The sequence below is a fragment of the Mus caroli genome, unplaced genomic scaffold, assembly GCF_978045245.1.
Source record: "Mus caroli unplaced genomic scaffold, Mus_caroli_1 scaffold_17, whole genome shotgun sequence".
Taxonomy (NCBI): domain Eukaryota; kingdom Metazoa; phylum Chordata; class Mammalia; order Rodentia; family Muridae; genus Mus; species Mus caroli.
Window position 1 is genome coordinate 54750 of NW_028227272.1, and position 5196 is coordinate 59945.

General features: G+C 38.8%; 1 pseudogene; it reads left to right on the forward strand.

The window, feature by feature from the left end:
• Positions 1-868: 868 nt before the first annotated feature.
• On the forward strand, positions 869-2214 carry LOC110288534 (tubulin alpha-1A chain-like; annotated as a pseudogene).
• The last annotated feature ends 2982 nt before the right edge of the window (positions 2215-5196 follow it).

The window sequence follows — 5196 nt, forward strand, 5'->3', positions numbered from 1 at the left end:
TGAGTTCCAGGACAGCCAGGGCTATACAGAGAAACCCTGTCTCGAAAGAACAAAAGAAGAAGAAAGAAAAGAAAAGTAACTTTGGGAATTATAAGTACAAACTTTAGGTCAGACAAAAATGCTACACAGAAAAAAAAAACAACTCTCTGTAGAAAACTTAAAGGAAAACACATCAAGAACAAACCTAATTCTACATGAAATTATATATTCAGAATGATTTGATACAGACTATAATTAATTAATTCAACAAAATGTTCCAAGAGAGTGGATGTGTAGAGAATGAGTTAAAATATATGAAATTGCTTATTTGCTGTAGCAAAAATTACAATACTTAAAATCCAGAACTTAATCAAATAATAGCTTGTAAATGAAAATGTGCTAGCACAGCCAGCAAGGATGAAAATGATGAAGAATTGATGTTGTGTGTTTGCTGACTTGATCTCAGCTACATAAGAGGAAATATTAATTGTTTAGACCTCAAAACACTGAGTCTAAAATAAAATGTAGCTAGTGGATATAATGATGGATTACAACCTAAAATACAATGCAGAGAAACTATGTATTCAAAGCAGGTTCTCTTTTTTTTTTTTTTCTTTTTTTTATTGGATATTTTCTTTTTTACATTTCAAATGTTATCTCCTTTCCTAGCTTCCCCTCTGAAAAACCTCCTATCCCCTCCTCTCTCCCCCTGCTCCCCAACCCACCCACTCCCATTCCTGGTCTTGGCACTCCCCTATACTGGGGCATAGAGCCTTCATAGCACAGAGAAAGGCAGGTTCTCTTACATGAACCGCCTAAGAGTCGTGCTGTAGGAAGCTACACCTCCTCCTCACCTCCACCATTCCCTGGCAGTCACGAAGCAGCAACCATGAGTGAGTGCATCTCCATCTACTCCATCTACCTTGGCCAAGCTGCTGTCCAGATCGGCAATGCCTGCTGGGAGCTCTACTGCCTGGAACATAGCATTCAGCCCCATGGCCTGATGCCAAGTGACACGACCTTTGTGGGAGGAAATGACTCCTTCAACACCTTGTTCAGTGAGACAAGAACTGGCAAGCATGTGCCCCGGGCAGTGCTCATAGACCCACAGTTATAAATGCAGTTTGAATTGGCACCTACCGCCAGCTCTTCCACCCTGAGCAGCTCATCACAGGCAAGGAAGATGCTGCAAATAACTATGCCCGTGGCCACTATACCATTAGCAAGGAGATCCTTGACCTTGTCTTGGACAGGATTCGCAAGCTGGCTGACCAGTGCACGGGTCTCCAGGGCTTCTTGGTTTTCCACAGCTTTGGTGGGTGAACTGGCTCTGGGTTCACCTCCCTGCTTATGGAGCGGCTCTCTTGATTACGGAAAGAAGTCCAACCTGGAATTCTCCAATTATCCAGCCCCCCAGGTTTCCACTGCTGTGGTAGAGCCCTACGATTCCATACTCACCACCCAGACCACCCTGGAGCACTCTGATTGTGCCTTCATGGTAGACAATAAGCCAATTATATCTGTCGTAGAAACCTCGACATTGAGCGCCCAACCTACACTAACCTAAACAGGTTGATAGGTCAAATTGTGTCTTCTATCACTGTTTCCCTCAGATTTGATGGGGCCCTGGATATTGATCTGACAGAATTCCAAACCAACCTGGTACCCTACGCTCAAATCCACTTCCCTCTGGCCACTTATGATACTGTCATCTCTACTGAGAAAGTCTACCATGAGCAGCTTTCTGTAGCAGAAGTCACCAGTGCCTGCTTTGAACCAGTCAACCAGATGGTGAAATGTGACCCTTACCATGGTAAATGCATGGCTTGCTGCCTTCTGTACCATGGTGATGTGGTTCCCAAAGATGCTTCCATTGCCACCATCAAGACCATGCGTACCATCCAGTTTGTGGACTGGCGCCCCACTGGCTTCAAGGTTGGCATTAATTACCAGCCTCCCACTGTGGTATCTGGTGGTCACCTGGCTAAGGTCCAGAGAGCTGTCGGCACGCTGAGCAACACCACAGCCATCGCTGAGGCCTGGACTCACCTAGATACCATGTTTGATCTGATGTATGCCATGCATGCCTTTGTGCACTGGTATGTGGGTGAGGGCATGGAGGAGGGGGAGTTCTCTGAGGCCCGTAAGGACAAGGCTGCCCTAGAGAAGGATTATGAGGAGGTTGGTGTGTATTCTGTGGAAGGCAAGGGTGAGGAAAAAGGAGAGGAATGCTAAATTAAATGTCACAAGGCTCTTCTTCCAAAGGAATGTTTGTTCTGTTCCAACATAGAAAGTTGTGGTTTGATCAGTTAATTTGTATGTGGCAATGTGTGCTTTCATACAGGTACTGACTTACGGATGATTTTTCAGAGACCCAAGCTGTCCACTTTACTGACGGGTTTTAAATAAAATACTCCCTGTCTTATAAAAAAAAAAAAGAAATTATGTATTCAAATAGAATCTTTTATTTAGAATATAAAACAAAAAATTCAAAATCAATAAAATCACATCACTAACATTATAAACAGTTTGATCTGAACAAGAGAAAATGTACACATAGATAATTTCCTGAATAAGGCATAAAGAAGACACAAACAGATTTTTAAAAATTAAACATCATGACTTGCTATAGAAAGTTGTTTTAAATCTACATAAGGTATGGCACAATTTAAAATATAGTATTAGCCTCCTGACAGTAAGGATTCAAGAGAAGTGAATAATCAGATGTTTTTCATGGAACTACAAAGTTCTTTTTAAAAAGTACTTTTGCAAATGTTTCTACCACTAAAAGAAGAATTATAATACAATTCAAGTTTTTAAAAAACCTTGAGTACCATTACAGAGAAATGAAAACTCATTTTCACACCAAAACTAGTAAAAGAAAAAGAATGCTTGATTAGAGTTCTTCCAGAAGTAGCTAGAACTCAGTAAGTGCTTAAATGTTCCTCATCTAGTAACATGGTGAACTGGGGTTCTTCAATACCAAGAACTTCTGCTTGTAGGCAAAGAAAAGCTAATTCTCTATGCACACAGCTTGGAAATACAACAGAGTAAAATAAGCCAAAAGCAAATTGTACATATTGTGTGAAAATTTTTCTGTAGTGCTTGCTATGAGTTGGGGGAGGGGTGATAACACCAGTGAGTTTTGTGGTAGCAGTTCAGGTGAATACATGATTATGGTTCTGAAAACACAGATTATTTGCATGATCAGTATGCTTAGAGAAACTGCACGTACACACACAATATCCACCAAGGCAAATAAATGTAAATGAGTTCATTAATAATATAAAAATTCTTCAATTTCCTCACTTATTATAAAAGATATCAACCAAATAGAAGGTTGTGTGAAAGGTGCACAAGTTACTGCCTATAAATTTTTGACAACTTCCTATGAGTGTACAACTAATTGCATATAGAAAAAAATTAAATGTCTTTTGGAAACAGTGACTTGAGATGCAATCTCTCATAAAACAACAAGAGTTATATCTCCCTCTACTGGAAGAAATTCAAGCTGACACTTTAGCACATTTTGAAGAAATCAGGAATGGGATGATTATAAAGCAGTTTGTGCTTATTAGAAGAGTCATACTGACTTTTATCATGAACAGGTGTTGGATTTTGTCAAATGCTTTCTCAGCACCTAATGAGATGATCATGTAGTTTTTATCTTTGAGTTTGCTTATATAGATGATTAAGTTGATGGATTTCTATATGTTGAACCATCACTGCATAACTTGGATGAAGCCTACTTGATTATGATAGATGATCATTTTGATGTGTTCTTGGAGTCGGTTTGCAAGGATTTTATTGAGTATTTTTGTGTTGATATTCATGAGGGAAATTGCTCTGAAGTTCTTTCTTTGTTGGGTGTTTGTGTGGTTTAGGTATCAGATTGTGGCTTCATAGAACAATTGGGTAGAGTACCTTCTGTTTCTATTTTGTAGAATAGTTTGAGGAGACCTGTAATTAGGTCTTCTTTGAAGGTCTGATAGAAGTCTGCACTAAAGACATCTGGTCCTGGGCTTTGTTTGGTTGGAAGACTATTAATGACGGCTTCTACTTCTTTAGGGGATATGAGACTGTTTAGATCATTAGGCTGATCCTGACTTAACTTTGGTATCTGGTATCTGTCTAGAAAATTGTCCATTGCATCCAAGTTTTCGAGTTTTGTTGAGTGTAGGCTTTTGTAGTACGATCTGATGATTTTTTTGGATTTCCTCAGATTCTGTTCTTATGTCTCCCGTTTCATTTCTGATTTGTGCTCTCTAGTTAGTCTGGGTAAGGGTTTATCTATCTTGTGGATTTTCTCAAAGAACCAGCACCTGGTTTGGTTAATTCTTTGTATAGTTCTTTTTGTTTCCACTTGGTTGATTTCAGCCATGATTTTGATTATTTCCTGCTGTCTATTCCTCTTGGGTGTATTTGCTTCTTTTTGTTCTAGAACTTTAAGGTGTTCTGTCAAACTGCTAATGTATGCTTTCTCCAGTTTCTTTTTGGAAGCATTCACAGCTATGTATTTTCCTCTTAGCACTATATTGTGTCCCATAAGTTTGGGTATGTTGTAGCTTCATTTTCATTAAACTCGAAAAAGTCTTTAATTTTTTTCTTTATTTCATCCTTGACCAAATTATCATTGAAGAGTGTTGGTCAGCTTCCACATGTATGGGGGCTTTCTATTGTTTTTGTTGTTATTGAACACCAGTCCATGGTGATCTGATAGGAAACATGGGATTATTTCAATCTTCTTATATTTTTGGAGCCTGTTGTGTGACCAATTATATGGTCAATTTTGGAGGAGGTACCATGAGGTGCTGAGAAGAAGGTATATCCTTTTGTTTTACGATAAAGTGTTCTATAGATATCTGTTAAATCCATTTGGTTCAGAACTTCTTTTAGTTTCACTATGTCTCTGTTTAGTTTCTGTTTCCGTGATCAGTTCATTGATGTGAGTGGGATGTTGAAGTCTCCCAATATTATTGTGTGAGGTGCAATGTGTGCTGTGAACTTTAGTAAAGTTTCTTTTATGAATGTGGGTGCCCTTCCATTAGGAGCATAGATGTTCAGAATTGAGAGTTCATCTATGTAGATTCTTCCTTTGATGAGTATGAAGTGTTCTTCCTTATCTTTTTTGATAACTCATGGTTGAAAGTCAATTTTATTCCATATTAGAATGGTTTCTCCAGCTCATTTTTGGGACCATTTGTTTGAAGAATTGAT